This window comes from Marmota marmota, unplaced genomic scaffold (genome assembly GCF_001458135.2).
Source record: "Marmota marmota marmota unplaced genomic scaffold, marMar, whole genome shotgun sequence".
In the NCBI taxonomy this organism is placed as follows: Eukaryota; Metazoa; Chordata; class Mammalia; order Rodentia; family Sciuridae; genus Marmota; species Marmota marmota.
Window position 1 is genome coordinate 19,263,864 of NW_025999968.1, and position 20,525 is coordinate 19,284,388.

At 36.3% G+C, this 20,525-nt stretch overlaps 2 protein-coding genes across 6 annotated transcripts in view; one reads left to right on the forward strand and one right to left on the reverse strand.

Annotated features, from left to right (window-relative positions):
- The window catches only part of Cmss1 (cms1 ribosomal small subunit homolog), a 330,444-nt gene that overhangs the window by 272,095 nt on the left and 37,824 nt on the right, over positions 1–20,525 (reverse strand). The window lies entirely within an intron of this gene.
- The window catches only part of Filip1l (filamin A interacting protein 1 like), a 270,009-nt gene that overhangs the window by 215,113 nt on the left and 34,371 nt on the right, over positions 1–20,525 (forward strand). Inside the window, exon 1 of one of the 2 annotated variants that reach the window (XM_015478587.2) lies at positions 8,054–8,207. The exons of the other annotated variant lie outside the window; for it this stretch is intronic. The gene's annotated coding sequence lies outside the window, so the exon portion shown is untranslated. Of the gene's footprint in view, positions 1–8,053; positions 8,208–20,525 lie in introns of those variants that run through there. 2 annotated transcript variants of the gene reach the window in all.

The window sequence follows — 20,525 nt, forward strand, 5'->3', positions numbered from 1 at the left end:
CATATATATATATATATATATATATATATATATATATATATATCAATCACAGCTTCTTTATCCATTCATCTATTGATGAGCATCTAGGTTGTGTTCCACAGTTTAGCTACTGTAATTCAGCTGCTATAAACATTCATGTTGCTATGTCACTATAGTATGCTGATTTTAAGTCCTTTGGGTATAGACTGAGGAGTGGGATAGCTGAGTCAAATGGTGGTTTCATTCCAAATTTTCTGAGGAATCTCCACACTGCTTCCCAAAGTAGTTGCACCAATTTGCAGTCCCACCAGCAATGAATGAATGTACCTTTTCCCCCACAACCTCTCCAACACTTATTATTGCTTGTATTCTTGATAACTGCCATTCTGACTGGGGTCAGATGAAATCTTAGCTTTCATTTGCATTTCTCTAATTACTAAAAATGTTGAACACTATTTCATGTATTTGTTGATTGTTTTTATATCTTCTTCTAAGAAGTGTCTGTTCAGCTCCTTAGCCCATTTCTTGATTGGGTTGCTTGTTTTGGGGGTATTAAGTCTTTTGAGTTCTTTATCTATCCTGGAGATTAGTGCTCTATCTGACATGCATGTGGTAAAAGCCTCCCATACTGCAGGCTCTCTCTTCGCCTCAATGATTGTTTCCTTTGCCGAGAAGAGGCTTTTTAGTTTGAATTCATCCCATTTGTTGATTCTTGATTTTACTTCTTGTGCTTTAGGAGCCTTGTTAAGGAAGTTGGGGCCTAATCCGACCTGATGAAGAATTGGGCCTACTTTTTCTTCTATTAGGTGCAGGGTCTCTGGTCTAATTCCTAGGTCCTTGATCCATCTTGAGTTGAGTTTTGTGTATGACAAGTGAGAGAGGTTTAATTTCATTTTGCTACATATGGATTTCACATTTTCCCAGCACCGTTTGTTGAAGAAGCTATCCTTTCTCCAATGTATGTTTTTTGTGCTTTTGTCTAGTCCAAGGTAACTGTATGCATGTGGGTTGGTCTGAGCCTTCTATTCTGTACCATTGGTCTACATGTCTATTTTGGTGCCGATACCATGCTTCACTTTTTTTTTTTTTTGCTAAGGATTGCTTTGGCTATACTGAGTCTTTCATTTTTCCAAGTGAATTTCATGATTGCTTTTTCTAGTTCTATGAAAAAATGTCATTGAGATTTTAATAGGAATTGCATTAAATCTGCATAAGAGTTTTGGTAGTATGGCCATTTTGACAATATAAATTCTGCCTATCCAAGAGCATGAGAGATCTTTCCATCTTCTAAGGTCTTCTTCAGTTTCCTTTTTTAGTGTTCTGTAGTTTTCATTGTGGAATTATTCTACCTCTTTTGTTAGATTGATTCCCAAGTATTTTATATTTTTTGAGGCTATTTTGAATGAGGTGGTTTTCCTAATTTCTCTTTCAGTGGATTCATCCTTTATGTATAGAAATGCATTTGATTTATGGGTATTGATTTTATAATTAAAATTGTATTTCTAATCCTTAAGTTGATAACTAGCTCATTATATTATAAACTAGTTCTGCAGTAAACATGACCTAGGTAAATTACTCTATTAGTTAGCACTTCAGATATATTCCTTTTGACAATTCTAATCACATTTTTTAATTATCCCAAGTTTCATGTTTCCCAAAAGAAACATGCAGACTCATAAAATAGTGCCTCAGTTATCAATTTACTATATGACCTTGGGACAAGTCCCTTAACCTCTATAAGCTCCATTTATCCCATCTATTTTAAAAGAGGGAATGGGGAGTACAAATTAATAGATGTTTTCTAAAGCCTTTACATTAACAAAAAAGAGATTTTAGGAAGAGATCATCCTTCATATAAAATCCTAAGCATAATTCTTATTTCTTAATCTGTTGATTATTTTTTCCAGTGAAGACATTTTTAGTCGTAATATAGGAAAGCATCTCTTCCAATCCTATTTTTTATGTTGCAGACTAGTGACTGCTCCTATGAGCCAGTTTTGTTCTGGAAGAAACTGTCAGAGTGTTTTATAGTTAAAAACCACCTTCATATCAAGCAATTGACTATGTAAATAATGGACAAAAGGGAACTAGGGACAAAAAGAGAGATTATAAAATGTCTCCTGTATAAAAATAATATTGGGAAAAACTATTTAACTCTTCCCCCACTTTCTTTCTTTCTTTCTTTCTTTTTTTTTTTTTTTGCAGCACTGGAGAGAACTAAGGGCTTATGTGTGCTGTGCAGGCACTCTGCCACTGAGCTACACTGCCAGCCCATTTAAAAAAAAAATTTTTTTTGAGACAGGGTCTTGCCAAATTACCCAGGCTGGTCTCAAACTTGAGGTCCTCCTGCCTCAGCCTGAGTAGCTGGGATTTTAGGCCTATGCCAAAGTGCCTAGCTACTTTCTTTTCTTTACTTTCTAAATTCTTTATCTTCTCAGATCTTCTAGACCCCTCCAGGTGCATTTATTTGATAATAAATTTATTTTCATGCATTCCTGTGTATTTCATTCCAAATAAAAGAAAACATATGAATTCAACTTACCTATTTTCCCCTTAATTATTCAACTATTCCACAGACATCCTAAACTACTTCAAAGACTAAAAGAAATTATTCCATCCAGAAAATCCTATTGAACTGTTTAATCCGTAGGTCTTTCTCCACAAATATTTTTACCCTGACATCAAATTCCACATCTACATGGAAAAATCTGTCAAAGTAGTTTCTTTAAAAATGCATTACTTAAGATATGGGGTGCAAACAATTTTATGAGGTCCCTTTAAATAAACAGGACCAGATAAAGCATTAAGAACAATCTGTACTGGCAAGGGACAAGGAGATGACCTAATAATAGGTCTTTTCCGCCTTTAATTTCTGTGATTCGAGGGTTTTTTACTCCTACAGTAATACTTGTGAGTTCAACAATTTCTCAAAACTATTATTAGTTACCAAGGAAACACAAAATGTTTTCAGGAATAAATAAGCAAATGAACTGGACCTAAATAATAGGCTTTTCCTGCTTCCCATGTAATGGTGGCGTCATATTATTGGCTCTTCATTCTCTCCAAGTCATCCTGCTCACCTACTGGAATGCTTGTTCACTGAAGTCCCATAGCCAACCCCAGAATCCATGTCAACCAAGACCAGATCTCCTGGATTGACATAAGATTCCTTCTTAAATACAGATTTCCTTGCTTCACTAGGTGAAGTACAAAACCATGGCAATATTAGGGTGCTATCAGGCTTTGGCTGGCTTTGTGACCTCTATTTCCAGGGAGAATATGTACATATGTGCTTTTAAATGACCTGGCAAATACAGAAAAGCAGCTGACATGATTAAAATACATATAATAAAGGTACAAAGATACATAATACACATATTCTCTCTCTCTCTCTCTCTCTCTCTCTCTCTCACACACACACACACACACACACACACCCCACAGAATGAAAACAATTGTTTTCAAATGTTTAGAAAACATAGTATGTTGAACTCTTAATAGTTGGCAGTATTCATACAGTAATAGTATGTGTAAAATTTTTTGCTTACTTTTCTGCATTTGCAAACCATGAGAATAACTACTACTTTTAGAGTAAAAACAAAAACAAACTATTTAAATTAATTTTAAAACCAAATAATATCATTCACTTCAATATTAATAGTTTCTCATTTTCTAGTTTTATTACTGACACTCTTGCTACTGTAATCAGACCCAGTTAGCTCTAGTTGCTGTCCTACAATCAAAGTCAGCTGAAGTATTGAGCAGAAATAGGTGTAGGGCTTCTGGAAACTTCAAGCACTGCCTTGCCTGAGGAGTGATATTATTTTATGTGGGTATCTGTATTGTCAGAGCCAAGCAGATGGCACCTGGGAAACAGAAGGAAGTTGGAAAGGAAAAAATTAGAAAAAGAAATGATCCAGGAATGCAGTGCAAGTGCTTTTACTTTAAGATATCCATCCCTATTTGCATCATAGTCTATAGTTGCCAATATGTGGTGCTCAGTCTCTTCAGCCTTCTTCCAAAGCTATGTAGCTTCAGAGCTGAAGGCATCAGCACTGAACACCAGCAGTTAACTGGTGTTCAGCGGTAAAGCTGCTTTGAAAGAAGCTGCCAGTAAGCTGTTAGGAGGTTAGCACCAGAGGCTCATATTCCAGCCAATCCAACTGTCACCTAAAGCAATGGCTTATGGAGCTCTGCCTCTCCTCAGGCCATCTGGGGTTCATCCCCACTTGGTTCAGATTAGCATACAGACTCAGGTACATACAACATTTGCTGTTTTTCTTTGGGTGTTATAGTAGTCCTCCTTTATCCGCAGAAGGTAATGTCCCAAGATGTTCTACAGATGCCTGAAACTGAGCATAGTACTAAATCTTATGTAAAGTATGCTTTTGCTATACCCATGTGACTATAATAAATTTTCATTTATATAGTGGCATAAATTGATGTGAACATACTTTATATACAGAGATATGAAAAATTGTGCTGTATATGTATAAGGATTGTAATGCATTCCACTGTTGTCGTGTATTTAAAAAAATAATAAAACCAATAAAAAGAAAAAAATAAATTTTCCTTTATAAATTAGGCATAGCAAGAGATTAATAAGTAATAATAATATAAAACTATTATAAAATATACTGTGAGAAAGTTATTTAAAACTTATGAATTGTTTCCATTTACTGTTTTCTGAAAACAAGATTAAGGGGGGAGGGTTATTATATAGTTTCCACATGTATTATCTCACTGAAGCAAAAGAACAAATGTGTCACCCTGAAAGTCATTAGCAGCATCTCATAGCCTGCAATAGAGCTCCTAGGGAACAGAACACACCACCCCTTCACCTATGAAAGAACCAGTGTGAAAGCTGAGGATTCAGTAAATTACAAATTCTCTGGCACTTTTTGGATAACAAAGAAGAAACAGAGACAAGGAGAGAAGAAATAAAAGAAAAGAAGAGCATTCACTTCACAAAGAGGAACTGGCTTGACATACTTAGTAGCACATTAATTGTATTTTAACACAGTTATATAATGATGGTTTAGTAGTGACTGACTTTACTAATGACATCAGTTGCTGTGCTAACTTCCTCCATTAGCTTAAACCAAGGGGAACTACTGATATTCAGCTATATATTTGACTGTATAAAAAAGTAATTTCCTATAGTTAAGGCCAGATGACATTTCCTGGCTTCCAGTCTTATCACCTACAAACCTCTTTTCCCATATTAGAAACTAGCTCTGTAGACAAATTCCTTTGTACCATTTCTAAATAACACCTTAAAGCTATTGCTGATTTTTTTAGGCCACAAATTTAGATTACTAATTGTAGAAATGATCTTAATTTTTAGATATACTTATATATAAGAAATTCCTGATAATAAAATGAAATGAGTCATACAATAATTGAACAGAACTAGGCTAGGAAGTAAAATTTTCTCAGCCAATTTTAAGGTATGGTGGCCATAACTCTACTACATAATACATACTTATCAGATGCTAAAAGAAAAAAGAAATACATCTCAAATGAATTTCAGGTAGGCAAAGGGAAAGAAATGAAATGTCTACTCATCAACTCATGTGGCCAAAAAAGAGTATAATGCATACTGCTGGCTGGAGACTGCAAGACAAATTCAAATAGCTCTTATGTCAGACAAATGTTCTGCTTTCTCAAAACTGTTGACTCATGTAAGAAAATTATCATGATACTCTAATTTTATTAGAAGAATACACTTTGCTGCTACCTCCAAAAAATGTCTTAGTAAATACATAAATAAATGATGTCTTCGATGTGAATGACACCCTTTACGATTAGTGGCTCTGCTTATGTGGCCTGCAAAGAGGGTGTGTCTTAGCTTTCGTCCTTCAACATATTCAGTCTGAAAAACAAAGATTTAAGTTTCTCCATTAAATCAGAATACTTCTTTATTACCAACAGAATCTCTGAGAGATTCTGAATAAATCATTACAAGAAGATAAGTCTCAGACTGTATAAAACACTGACTTACATCCTTCTATGAAAACTTGATCAAGCCATTTCACCCTGCCAAATGTGTTTCTTCATCTGAAAAACAAGGACAACATCATCTCAAAATGTGTTGTGAATATTCAGTGATGGAATGCATATGGAGCGTAAGCATGGTCACTAGCTTGATCAAAAAGCTCAATAAGAGAGGGTTATTATTGTTTACTGAAGAAAGTGGTCACATACCATGACCTTAATTGGAAAGCTGAGTCATAGCTCATGAGAGACTCCAGGGAGTAACAGAGCACCTTTCAAGGCAGACAAGGAGTAAGAACTTTAGAGAAGTATTGTACCACTCAAAGTCTTTATTTTCAGAAAAGCGTTAAAGAAAAGTAGAAAATAATATCAATATATTTCACAGGGAGACTAGGAAATCAAAAGAATGAAAATGAATGCAAAGCACAAGTACAAAAAAATTTAACTTTGGAGTATTAAAGTACTTTATGCTATCATTTTGGGGCTGAGATTCAGGTGTTTGTGCAGCTTTCATGACCATCATTTTAATTAAACTGTAATAAAAACTTAGCACAATCAAAAAGCATGTTTAATAAGTACAAGGCAACCACAGAAGACAAAAACAATTACAATGCAATTCATGAACATAGGGCAAAGTAATAAACCAAATCATCATCTAAAATGTTAATACAAAACTACAAATTTTAAATTCAGCTGAAGGATATGGTCATTCACTTCTTTTTAAACAGTAGATATGAAAAGCAACAACAAGTTTAGTTTAGGCTTCCCTATAGTAGAATGACCCAGAAGTATTGGCAAAACTGAGTGTCTACTTGAGCAGAGGACACAATCTTATTTTTGTGCCCTGCATCATTTCCAATAACTATATGATTCTTCAACCATCCTTTCTCCACTCCACACTAAGAAGAAACAAGCAGATTATTTTCATTATTCCTATTTGACAAAACATATGGGAACAATAATTCTACAGACGTGTACATCATAATAGGAAGCAACCCTATTTTAATGTAATTTAAAACGGTTTTTAAATAGACTCAAGCTACTAAAACTACTTAACTCATCTGAGATTTGCAAATAAGGCTGTCACATTCCTAATTTATTTAGCAGATTCATATATTTGGGCTAGGAATTTAGAGATTACATCTCTTGTTGATACTCAAGATAATTAGGAGGCTTATTCTCATTTACAAGAACAGGATTACACAAGTAAATATGCCCCATCCTAGAGGATACTAGGCTTAATTCAGTCATATTTGGCCAGTTTCTTTTTTCTTCTTTTATATTTTTGTCTTTTATATTTTGTCTTATTTTGTTTGCTGGTATAATAGAAAAAATAAGTTAAAACTGGTTCTAAGATTCTATTTTTATACTTTTTCTTGCAAATAAGTACAGCACGAAACACTTAATTTCTTTTAAAATATTTTCCCTGCCAAATAATCTTATTCATTTTAACTGCTTTCGTTAAAACACAGGCATGCAGAAATGAGGAACCAGAAGGTTCTTTCAGTGAAAACATCGAAAAACTCAGATTTCATCTGGCCTTCCCATCATCACTTGAAGAATTGTTTAGTAGTTACATCATCAGGAAATAAAATACTATCCTCTGAGGACCCCAACTCTTTACAAAGAGGAAAAAGAGGGTTTGAAGTTTAAATCACCCGATATGGCCAAAACCCCTCTCTCTCTCCCTCTCTCTCTCTTTCTCTCTCTCTCTCTCTCTCTCTCTCTCTCTGTCCCTCTCTCGAGTCTTCCCTCAGCAACCAAAAAGCAAATATAACAAAAATGTATTTACAAAGGTTTATATAAAAATAACAAAACATGCATTTAAAAATGTAAACTCATTAAAGAAGTTAGGGATCCAAAGGGAAAAAAGTTAGGAGACTTTGATCGCCCTTGACCCCAATCACTGGGCTAGCCTGGAGGGAGGGCGCGGGCGACCCACTGTCCATTCACACCGCCTAGACGTCCGCGGAGCGGGGGCTCATCGCCGCGCCGCAGCAGCCGACGGTCTGGCTGTCACCGGCGCCCCCGCCGCCCGCGCCGCACATGCGGAGCGCCTTATAAGGCTGCGCAGTGACGTAACGCCCATAGGCCGGGCGCGCTCGCCGTCCCGCTCGCATTGTTCGGGCGACTCCCGGAGCGCGCACAGCCCGCTCGCAGCGCTGCGCGACAGCGGCCCCGGCTCGGCCCGGCCCGGCCCGGCCCCGCCCGGCCCGGCGCAGGCAGCTCAGGTAAGCCCGGAGAGCCGCTCCGCTCCTGTGTGGGGCACTGCTGTCAGGGAGCTAGGGCGCGTGTCTGTAGGTGGCTTTTAACCTTGTCTCAGCATCACGAACTCCAGACAGGTTTCGCAAAGCGCATCCAATGAAGTCTAGCTTCAAAACCCTTTCGACTCAAAGGAGACCTAAGTAAAAAGTTTTCTCCAGCGGAGAAAACAGGTTTGGGGTTTAAAATTTAATGTGGAGAAGTGAGGTTTGACTGTTACATACACTTTCCAAGTGGGCTGCACATTAAATCTTTTGTATGGAGAAATCTTTTGGGGAAAGGGTGGGGTAATAACTCTGCCTCCCTATCTTATCGCTCCTCGGAACTTTAACTCGCTCACGTCTTAACAAGAGCAGAGTGCAAAACACTGCCACATGGTAGTGAATTTGTTAGTGCCGGTTTTCTTATTTTTCTTTGTAAATTTCACTATAAAACACTAGAGAAATACTGTTGGTAATACATCTTGGAATTAGGATGAAGCCAATAAAAACTCAAAATCTTTTTAAGTTTCAAAAATCTTATACTGTTCTTTTCTTAAAAAGCACATGTCAAATATGTGCACGAAAGTAAGTACCAACAGTTGTGAGTTCTTTCAGCTTCGACTCCAAACACTGGTAAATGGCAAGCTTGACTTAAAGCTATCATCTCTAAAGTAATATTTTAGATAATATGTAAAATATACTAATTTACAGGTGAAGTCTATGAGAATAATTTTAATCACTGGTATATTGAACCATTAATAGTCACATGAAGACTCTGAACAGGAAATTATAAATGAATCCTTACAGTGTGATCAAGTGTTCACTTGGTAGTCACTGAAAATCGACATATTTACTTTTCAAACTAAAAATCAGCACAGGAATTAAAAATAAAAGATTATGTTATGTCAAGTTTAGAACAGTGGAATAGGAAATGAAAAACTGACTTCTAGCTCAAAATTTATCTAGTCTGAACATACATTGTAAAACAAAACTTTAAGAATGGTGTGCAGAAATATTTCCCTTTTTAGTTAGTTTTTATGTTTTGTAAGCATACACAATACAAATTCATAATCCATAGGCTGTTATTATATTGGCTTACTCTGAAAACTGTATAATGCTTAATATTGTTGGCACTATGTTTAGTAAAAGTTTAACAAAAAAAGTACTTTAATTATCTGAGGTGTATGGGTGTGTTGTGAATTTACATTTTATTTATATTTGTCAAAAATGAGAAAAATGTGAGATTCATAATTTGAAACAACATTTTTTAAAAAATGCTCAAAATTTGGGAATTACCAGTAATTCCTGTTGGGCTTTTTTTTTTTTTTAATGTATGCCATTGATGCCTACCATTTTTGTTTCTTCAGGGGTTTTTTTGTTTTGCTTTGCTTTTGCTAATTTTGTTTAGAGCAAAGCAAGACTTGGTTTTTGTATTCTAAAAGAAAAATTATATGTTATTTGGCCTGAAGATAGGCTATACAAACTGCAGGTTAGTACTGAGAAGTAAGTGTTCCTCAAAACTATTATTTCAAACCCAGGGAAGCCTACCATAATGAAAAGAAAGGGGCCAACACCCAGGTCACTGTGAAGTACCGAATATGCAATGGAAGAGTTGTTTATTTGATATAGAAAGTAATTGGAAACTGAAAAATTCCTGTTTTGGGAAAAAAGGTATTCTGTACTTTTGAATCTAATAGAGGAGGAGGGAAACAGAAACCATCAATTATTGTTTCAGCTATATCCAAAGTACCATCTGTATCATCAACTATAGCTCAACTGTTGAAAATCATAGCTTTTATCAAAGCTCTAATAGCTATGTTTCCCAGAGTTTTGCCTTTTATTATGTTAAAGCAGACAAGCATCAACTTTTAAAATTTTTATATGATATACTTTAATATTCCACATTTTTCCATTGATTAACAGTAAAACATGGTTCAAGGAATAATTACATGTTAAAACCACTTTTAAAAAATGAAAGTTACACAAGATTTATCTTGGATACATTATCTCACAATGGGTTCTGTGGGTAAGCATTTCTTAGTCCTTAGGACACCCTATATGAAGGAAAAAAGTGTTTTGACAGAATGAACATGTATTTTTACACTTCCAAGTAAAGAACATAATAATGCTATACTTATCAATTTGTGCCTTTATAACAGATGTCTATTAATCGCTGGTATTGCCATGATATTTTCCTAAAGCTGTGATGGAATCTATAGTAACAGCCAAAGTGAAAACATGCATCAAAACTTGACTGTCTTATTTTTCCAGGAGTCTTGCAATTTCCATTCATTTGCCTTCTCAAAAAAGCTGTGGATTTCATTTTAGGGTTCTCTGCCCTTTTCCCTCCAAAAAAGTTCTTCTGGTAATAAATAAACTTTGGGGAGAAAAAAATTCCAATAACAATTCTTAGGTCATGTTCTGTTCATATCTGTGTTTCAGGGAAAAGTGAACATTTTATAAGGTGAATAAAGGGAAAAAAAGACCCTCTATTGAAAGGAAAAAGGAAAGGGAGAAGGAAGAGGACTATTCATAAAAGTCTGGATATTGTGGAATAATAATTAGCAGATGTAAAGGAATATTGGTCTCAACCTCCCTCAGGAACTGAAATGTCCCATCTGTTGTTCACATAGCCAGTCATTATCTTTGAAAAATTGAACACATCCTACCATATCCTCTTGGGTATATCATTAACTTAAAATGATTTTTAGGGTTTACTTAATTTGTATTTGGCAACTAAATTAGTCTTAATTTGAACTGATTGTTTATTTTCTATACAGTGTATTTAAATAAGGATTTAAAGAGACTCTGCATATTCAGCCAGCATCACAAATGTTCAAAGAAGTATTTCTGTGGCTGCTTCAGCTATCACCACAGTATTTCTGAGCCACAACCCAATCAGTTAGGCTTAATGTGTGCAAAGACTTTTATAGCTTCCTCTAGCTGATCATGTGAAATAATGTGAGGCAGTGATGTCTTGAATCATTTTGTGAGATGCACTAATTCCTAGTAGATCATCACCTAGAAAGGCATTCTGCATGTTACTTTTTCTTAAAAATATCAACTTGAGATTTTTTTTCTCCCTCACCTTCATGTACACTAACAGTGCCCTGTGAAAGCTTTACAAAGATGGGAAATCTCACCAAGGAAAGTCCCTTGCTTCTTTTTCAGATATGAGAAAAATGTGTCTTTCCATGCTGCTTCTCTCAGATGCTTTAGCAGACTGATAGGACAGTACCAGTTTTAATTTTGACCTCAAGAACTGTGAATAACATATTGGCAGTGTTCCTTCTCTAATCTGACCTTCCTCACATTCTTACACTCTACTGTTCCCAAATAAAATTAACTATTAAGGATATATAATAATTACTTTTTAACAATCAGCTTGAAAAATTATGTATTTGTGGGGAAGAGGTATACAAAGGAGACAGGGATACATACACATACCCAACTCTTTGTACTTATGATTATTAATTCTAGCCCAAATGACAGTTGTTAATCAGCAAAAGAATAAATATTAATTACATCAGAATAACAAATGTTCAATTCCACAGATATGAATTTGAAAAATGCCTTGGTTAAGTTCTACTAAATGGACAATGGGCTACCCTAGGCTCAAGAGCATTTATGTACACACCAACCCACACCCACTTCTGGCATGGAATAGCTACAGAACTTTACAGCTAGAGAAGGCAGTGAAGGTTATCTGATCCAGATGCCTCACTTTATAGAAGAATTTGATGCCCACAGTGTGACTTGCTCCAGAGACCCAGAGCTTGTCAAAGGCAAAGCCAGGGCCCCCTGCATTCTTGGACTAGGGCCCATCAGTTGTTTCTCTTTTAATTAATGATAGAAAGGGAGGCAAACAGAAGCCTCAGAAGCAGCCATGGCACTGCAGGTGGTAATTCAGATATAAAACTGATTAAAAAAAGAAAGCGGAAAAGTTCAAGTTCTTGTTAATAAGTAGTAAGAAGGCAAAGGAGGGAGGTAAAAATCAATACAGTTCAATCAGGCTGCAATAATGGGAGAGAGATAAAGAGAAAACAAAAAATTCAAATAATAATGCACTTGAAGGTCTGCTGGATGGCAAAGCCCACTCTACTTGGAAGGTGAGAGGTGCCCTGGAAAAGTGTGCTCTGTGGTCAAAGACATTTAGTTCGAAACTAATAACCTGAGAAGTGACCTTGTCTCATTATCTACCAACTAAGCATTCTGTACTCCCCACACTTCCCCAGCCAGCAAGTTCCCTTTAAAAATTCTGGCTCAATGCCTTCAAAACAACCTACCCCCAAAATGTACAGGAAATCACCTATGAAGGCTCTAAGTTCCTAGTAATGTCTTGCTTTATTTTCCTTCACACTAAGCACTGTGATATGCCTGTAAATTACACATTAACTACTTGTTCATTGTCTATCTTCCAGATTATAAACTCCTCTGGGGTTAGTTTTACAACTAGCTCTATCTGTGGCAACTACGAAAGTACCTAGCTAGTTAGCAGGTATGTCAGTGGGACAAGTGTTAGATAAATACCCAAACAAATTATAACCTAGAAGCTTCTTATATGATAAGAAAAGAATATTTCTGCCCATGGTGGGCTAGGGAGGGCCCCTTCTTATAGATTTTGTTAAGGAGCCCCAAACAAACTTCTGCTAATGCTTGAATTAATGACATAGAATTGACTTACAGGCACAAAAACTGGAAAACTTAGATTCCTAAGTCAAGGCAGTGACATGTGCTTCGTACTGTACAGAATTTGCTGTGTAGGTAGACTAAATCAGATGCTTCTCTACTTTGCCCACCTCCATCCATCTTACTTACTTCCCTCCCCAAATGAGATTGAAGGTGGTAAAAGAATACCAGGTGAATTGCCCTGGGGCATGGAATGTACTGGAAGTAAAATATGGACAAGCATCTTAGAGTGGTTTTGTCCTTAATGAAGGGTGGATTCCTCTGAATCTTTCTCATCTCTGTACTGCAGTTGAGGACCTAGAAGATATAATCACAGGACCCAAACAGCTTGTCCCCATAATAACTAGAAACCAGTATACTGCCTTTTCCTAAGCACACATTTTGACTTCAAAAGGTCTGTGGGTACTTTCTATATCTGAATTAGCATATGCCAGATTTTACAGAACTGGAGTGATTTTTCTGTAATTTCAAAGTTAGGTAACTCCAATGTCCACCTATGAAACCAACCTAGGGGATAGTACCTCTCTTCCTCTGCAGTCAGCTGTTTTAAACACAAGATAAGACAACAGGCCCAACAACTAAGTTCACTGCACACCATGCCATGTCAGTAACCTAGCTGTACCTATTGGTACTAACTAGCACATTAATGACAAGGACTGAGCTCCCTAAGCAGGTCATGCACAAAAAGGTGGATTCAGTCATGGTCACATTCCTGCCATTTTTTAAAGGAATTATAAAACAATGTAGACAAGAAGTTAGCTGAAAATAAAAATTAGGTAAAAATATAGGAGTGTTTTTAAAAATTACAACAAAATAGTTTCCAAACTTGCTTACTAGTGACAATTAACATAGACAAATAGTGTCGTCTCAATGGTGAGACTAAAGACCAAGAATAATGAGTCAGTAAATCTGAGTTCTATTTTTCTTGGCTCTGCCATCTATTCATTGGTAAGCTTCCTGTATCTTCAATTCCCATAAACCTCAAAAAAGAGAACAAGGTCATCAACCCCAACCATCTGGGAAAGACTGAATGGTGGGCAAAAACCCCTAAGGGAACTCCGATCAAGTACAGTGACTATGTGAAAAGACAGGTTCCTGATCATGTCATTACAGAAACACATCGGCTAAGATAAGACGCACTAACTGAGGAAAGAGTCCACATATAAGTGCAGGACAGCTTAACATAATTGTAGCACTTAAGCCTGCAAGAGCTCCAAATCATTGCTCCTAGAGCAGCCCCAAGGATGAGGTCAGCCCTCCAACATAGGCTGCTCTGACAGAAGCAAATCTGCTAGATTTATTGTGTCTCATGGCCCACCAGTCCTGGAACAAAAGTTTAAAGGTGAACTAACTTTTTTCCCCCCCTTTCTTTTCAAATTTCTTTTTTTTATGTGAATCAAAACAAATCTCTGAGTAGAGATCATGAGAGGAATGTAAAATATTCATCACATTTGGGCTGACAAGACTTAAGTGTCTGCTGTTATTAAATTTGAAGAAAAGGAAGGGCTGCTTGGCCTAGGAGCCTAGGGAGAAAATGAGAAAAAGTTCCCAGTTTCTTGCTGAAGACAAAGGAGTGCAGTGAAATGCTGTGGAAATCCCTTAGCCTGAACTTGCTGCCCTGCTAATTAGGAATAGCAGAAGAGGTGAATCATTCCACAGAGTTTTGTGAAATGTATCCATTACCGTTAAAGGGAAATTATCTTCCCTTTAAAAACAACATCAGGCTGAGGGTGTAGCCCAGTGGTAGAGTGTGCTTGCCTAGCATGCATGGGGTTATAGGTTTGATCCCTAGCGCGCGCACACACAACACACACACACACACAAAAGTAACACCAATCCGTTTATTATCAGGATAAACACATTATTTAAAAAAAACCATTATGTTTGAGGTTGTATGTTATCCTTGAGGCTTTCATATAATGAGCAATATGAAGGCATTTCCAATAAAGATGACAATAGCTTCATCAAATGATTTGAAGTTCCATTTCCTCCCAGTAACATCATTCTTATAATTTCATAAAACTCATTTTACTGAGCAAATATTCAAAGAATCACAGGCAAAGTTAGGATTCTCCATCCAACTCTCCTTATCTGGATTTCATGTAAATTTGTCTTCAAGTGAGTTCCTTGGTTCACTGAATAGTTCCCCTTCTCAGAAATGACAGGAACAAGAGGAACTTGTTATTCTGCTCCAATAACAAGAGGAAATTCTGACCACTTCAGCCAAAGAGGAATATATTTCCCTAGGAAGATGGTTTTTCTCACTTCTCTATCATTTGGTCATTAACTATGTATGTAGCACAAACCCATGTCAAGCGGTATAGAAGTATCCTTTGTATCATAAAACCCTAAGGTCGATGAGACTCGGGGAAGAGAAATCAGCCAGGGTTAGATAATTTAAGAAACAGTCGTGGAAAAGATGGGATGGGAACTGAAATATACATGGGGCTACTGAATGGAGCATTCCACAAAGGATTTATTCCTTGGACATTTACTATTAAAAGAGAACCCCAGGTAAAGTGAGATAAAAGGCTTTGATTAAGATCAGAACACCCAAACTCTGATTGTTAAATCCATTATTCAGCCTTCAGAGAAAGGAAGACATCTTAAAAGACTTAAATCTTTAAGGTGAAGGTTAAATGTGATGATTAAGTAGCTAGCACAGTGCCATACCTAGGGCAAATGCTCAACTATCTGTTTATTACTCTTTTAGTTATGCCCACAAGAATGATGCTTCTTTACCATCTGATGTTACAGTAGAATTCTGCCAGGCTTAGGAGGAGGTGCTTTACAGGATACAGTCCTTCTGAAGAGCTTGGGTTCTCTTAGACCTAGCTATAGAGCAAAGGATTAAACTTACTGAAGAAAATCCATGTCTCTAGTGCCTAACCTCAGTCACTCTCAAAGAAGGTTATCCTGTTACTCCCAGTTCCTCTGTTAGAAGGCTTATCCCTTCTGTGATAAACCCACATGAGCATTCCTAAAGATATCTTAGTCACCAAAATTAAGACACAAGTTACTGAGCATGTAAACGACCAGAGAAAGCAGAGGACTACAAAAGGCTTAAAAGCTAGCCTGGAATCTCCTTGTTGTACCTAGAAAGTTCTGCCATGCCTTAGAGGCACACACAAACTTTGCTAAGACAAATCATCCTCCTTGGGTGAAAGGGTGTAGGTCAGATCCTAGGCACAGAGGATTGAGATTCCATTTTGGAAACTAATAGTCTAAATGCTTCTCCCCAGGTATGAATTTTTCAGTTCAACTATACTTTCAAGTTAGCATAACATTTTATGTCAGAACAAAAAAAGATTTACTACTTTGCTTTTACAGCACAATTTGAACTATAGCAGATGCTTTCCATACAAAGAACCAAAAGTGAATCTCATGAAATTCCAATTAAGGTTTTTCAATATAGTTATGAACCGCAAAGAGTTGACAAGCCATAAAATCTCTTGACATGTGAATTTGTGTACAACATTATACAGGAAAGAAGGGAGGGAATGACTCTAAAAGTTGCTGGAAGTTATTGTTTTGTGGAATTGAGATTTGAGGATCTCCAATGACTTTCTAAATCTTAGAAATGAAAAAAAAAAAAAATCTTAGAAATGAACTGTATTGCTTTCCCCAGGTTGCAGCTGAGGTGACAGGCAGATGAGGCCAGGTCAAACAGTTGGAAACAGGTTTTGGTCTAGTAATTCCTGCCTACCAGATACCTGGTTTTTCTGAAAATGATTTTTTAATTGTGTAAGAACTAGGATTTTATCTTTTTCTTTTTGAGCTCTGCATGGGTAAACTTTAAGAGTGAGGGCTACTGAAATCAGTGCTTTTTTTCAGGAAATACTTTTTTCAACTTCTGAACACCTGAAATAGTTGCCCTCTCTGAAAATTTAAATCACAAGGTAAAATATGGTTAGGGCAAAAAATGAATTCAAACAACACATACATGGGGTATACTATATCCTTTTCTTTTACTGTGCCCCACACTGAACATTTCTCATAGAGATAAACAGAACTAAATGGGTGAAACTCATGCTTAGGGACAAACTGAGCAGCAGACCCAGGACCAATTAACTGCTCTCATCTTTGGCAGACCTGTGGTTGACCAGTGTAATATCTTGATAGAACTGCCCTCACCATAAAAGCTCACGTTCTGTAGAACACATTCATTTTAAGAGAACCCTTAGAGGACAGGCAGTAAGATCAAACTCTGTTTATGAACTCGGTCTTCTGAGTTCTCAGAAGTAGCCAAAAAGGAAAAGGTGACCCACATGGTTTACACTGTTGGTCAAGGGAAAGATAAAAATGCTCAAATGACAAAACCATGCATGCAAGAGGACACACAAAAGAAATCATCATTTATGTTCCAACAGATTTTAGAATAAAACATTTTCATACTTTTCTATCATAGACTTCATGTATGGCCCAAATTCTAGCTCTCCAAAAATCATAAAGAGACATAAACCAATCATCCTCAGGAACTGAGAAAAGTCAGGTAAGGGAGATAAAGGATGCTCATTGTGCCTTAGGACCAAACTATTTGTTCAGCAAGAAGTCAGTCTATACAGAAACCTTCATCATTCAATTAATTGTCTTATTCTCTAAATACTACTAGGTGTACTAAAATTTTCCCATTTCTCTTGTCTCTTGTTTACTAATTTACTACAGCTAAGATGAAGGACAAAAAACAAACCAACAAAAAACAGAAGTCCTTTCTAAGGATCAAAATGTCTCATAATTACACCATCAGGGCTCCAGGCTACCCTGTTTCAATGGCAAACAATGTGACTTCAATATTCACAGTAGAACATAAGCCCCTGTTGTTGTGGTTTCTAAATTTCTAAAGCTTGAATTTCCTACTTACAAATTCGGAAATATTTGGTTTCCCAGGCATACCACGTTAGCCACTGCCTCTGCACAGAAAGCCAGATTACATGGAGGTGAAAGCCAGTAAACACCCCCCACTCTGGCACATAGCTGACTCCTGCATTGGCCTCTTATGTTAAATCTGATGAACTGAACACTGACTAATTAATATAAGAAAGCAAGTTAAAAAAAAAAGAGAGAGTCTTTGAAAAAAAAAATACAGCAACCAGGTACTTAAAAAACACTTTGTATTTTGGTTCAAATAAGATCTTTACTCTTTACAAAAAATAATTTTTTAAAAGGAGAAAAAACTAGAAGAGCAACCCATAAGTATTAAAAGAAAGAAATTATACTAATCTTCCAAAGTACCTATTTGCAATACCTGAATGAAAATTACCTGTCATCTGAGGAGAGAAAAAAGGACAATTGAAAATTAAAAACAAAATTTAACAGCTACATCAGCATGTTTTTTTTTTGTTGTTGTTGGTTTACCTTTGAACTGGGGATTAAACCCAAGGCCTTGTTAGGTAAGCCCTCAACCAATGACCTACATCCCTCAACTTAAATTTTAAGACAAGTTGGCCGGGGATTTGTAATTCTCCTGCCTCAGCCTCCCAAGTAGCTGGGATTATTGGCATGCACTACTACAATCCTTTCTTAAATAATCCATTTCTGCTTCCTCAATATACTAAGATACAAAAAGAACAAATAATAAAAGTGGATTTTGAGCGATAAAAGAAATGCATGTAAATATTCTTAATAAGATAAAATAATACACATTTCTAAGGGTATGTAATATTATGTTCCTAAGGGTATGTAATATTATGTATGACTGAGAAAAGGCTGCCTGTTAAAAATATTTTCCAAGAACTTTAAGTTCCTTGAAAATATTCTTCGGAAATGGTATTTATGACAAATTCACCTCCTCTGGGGAACATGAGATGTTATTACTGGCGAAGTCACAATTTTTAAACCACCCAAAAATAATCATGAATTTATGTCAAATGACCAAGTGTGCTATATTATTGCAATGATTAAGAGAATACTTACTAATGTCTCATGATCAAGGCTCTGAGTAGCCTTGAATCTACAGAAAATACCGTGACAAAACAATGGATTGCTAGTGGTGGTGATTCTGTGTGTCTTTGAAAGGCAAACTACTGTAATATACAAACCACTGGTGAGGATGGTGTTTGATATATGAGATAGGAAGTGTGGACTTACGTCTTGGTGGTGAGAAGCAGGATTTAGAGTCTAAACTACATCGGTATTCTGGTTCTGCCAATTACTACCAGGACTTTTGACAAATTATTTAACTCTTCAGAGTCTATTTTTATTTGTAAAATAAAGACATTAATACCTACCTCCTATGACTGTTTCCAAGACTAAAATGGTATATGACATATAATAATTGCTCAACTCTGTTATTTCTAGAGTTGCAGAGGGATGGGACAACACTTACACCCTTACTTAAATAATTACCTGTCATCTGAGGAGAGAAAAAAGGACAATCTACATCAAACCTAGTTCAAAATGAAAAAAGATATTTTGTTCAAATACTTAGCAAATATTTCTTGAATACCAATTAAGTACCAGGCCCAGTTTTTAAACTGGAAATATAGCACTGAATATAACAAACACCAATTATCATCCAATATAATATGTGTGCAGACACAGGCACACATGTGTGCACACACAAATACCCCCCACACACCCCCACACACACCCCAACTGCATAAAGTTTTCATTCTAGGAGACCCAGGCAGTAATCAAATAAATAAGTAAAATGTAGCATGCTAGAAGGTACTAGATGAGGTAAGAGAGTCCAGTGACCCCCTGGGAAGACAGCCAGCACAAAAGCACACAGTCCCTGTTGTATTTGAGGAACAGCAAGGAGGCTCGTGTGGTTATAGCATAGTGAGCAAAGGAGAGTAGAAGGAGGCAGGATGGGAAGAAGAAACTCCTCTGAGGTCATCATTGTCTGGTTTTTCTAGTTAGTGAAAAAAACACAGGCTTTGAAGGCAGTTATTTTTATTCTGGTCTGGTTACTTGTGCTGTTTGGTAAATTACTTAACCTCCCTAAATTTTGTTTTTTTGGATCCTTCCTCTATCTGTTAAGTAGGTATAATACCTCATAAAGTTGTTAAAAGGATTGAGATAAATGGCACAAAATAGGTCTTCAGTATGCTTGTTTCTTCCTGTCAATAAGACAAGTCTCACACTGGGAACTGGAGTCTACATTCCAATTGTCAGGCTATCAAAATGATGGCCTTGGATGGCATTTAACTGCCTTGGCCTCAGTTTCTCAACTAAGAAAATAAGTGCAGGTACTCATAGACATTGTAAAGACATATGTTTAACAATTAAGGTTCTGTTATAAATCAAGGAATTTTATTATTAGAATTTGTCTTAATATTAAAGGTTTTGAAACAGCAAAAAAGCATATATGAACCCTGTACCTTTGTACACTATTCCAATTTTTTAAAATCCTACACATTTTCACTTTTTTTTAGCATGAAATTGTAAAGATTTACTTCATAACATTTTATTTCCTTTTTCTGATCCTGCTTAAGAACAATAATCTAATGGAAAGATCTCCAAGAAATGTTTAACTGCAAAAAGCAAAGTGCTGAGAGTAGTGTTCATAAAAGTAAACTACTTTTCTATATAAAAGAGAGAGAAAATAAGAAATTTTATTTGTATTTGCTTGTTCACTCATTAAAAAAAACAACCCTATGAGTACATATAAGAAGC